We start from the raw sequence: 850 nt of genomic DNA, 5'->3' as shown, positions 1-850 counted from the left end.
TAAAAAGCACATAATCTGCTAGCGTTGCCAGTCGCTCAGTGCGATGCGCTCGGTCAATAAAATCGAAAAAACACCAAACACGAGTTCCTCCGCGCAGCATTAAAGTATTGTTTCTCACATGCGTACCTATAAACGTAAAATAGCAAACTTTGGATGGCTTAAACTTCCAAAATAATAGTTTCCGCAAAAAAATTCAAACAATTTCGAAATCACCGTTAAAACCACACATTATGAAAAAAAAAATTAATAATATTCAGTTCTAATTTCTAAGTATTTTTTTTTTTAAAAATACGCGTAACGAAAATATATAGTTATTGAAGTTTCTTATCAATAACGTCAAAACGAAGTTTCTCCGAGCTTTTTTTTTTTTACATTCTTATAAAGAACCCTAAAATACACATGTTGGAAAAAAAAAATTTGAAAAATCGATAGGTTGCTAAACCAGATTTATGCCCAAAAATCATACACACAAAATCAATTATTTATTTACTCAAATATTTAATTATACCTTATTTTTTAATATTTATATTATAATTTGAAAATTTCTAACTGCTGTAGCACGTACGACACAATATCATTAATATTTAATTTTGTTAAATGATAATAATTTGATATCAATAACTTTTTTTTTTTATGATAATCAATTAATATATTTTTAAAAATTGTTCTTTTTTTCCTTGGTCTTTTTTACCGATTACCAAAAGCTGGCGAGCACCCTTTCAATTAAAAACTTATAAATAGTTTATTTATTTATTTATTTGATACGTTGTGTCACTCAATATTTTTCAGACTGACTATCCACTATAGGTATCTACCCAGTACCCACCCACCACCCCTTTTAGCTGTGAGA

This window comes from Acyrthosiphon pisum, chromosome A2 (genome assembly GCF_005508785.2).
Source record: "Acyrthosiphon pisum isolate AL4f chromosome A2, pea_aphid_22Mar2018_4r6ur, whole genome shotgun sequence".
In the NCBI taxonomy this organism is placed as follows: Eukaryota; Metazoa; Arthropoda; class Insecta; order Hemiptera; family Aphididae; genus Acyrthosiphon; species Acyrthosiphon pisum.
This window is presented reverse-complemented; position numbering follows the sequence as displayed.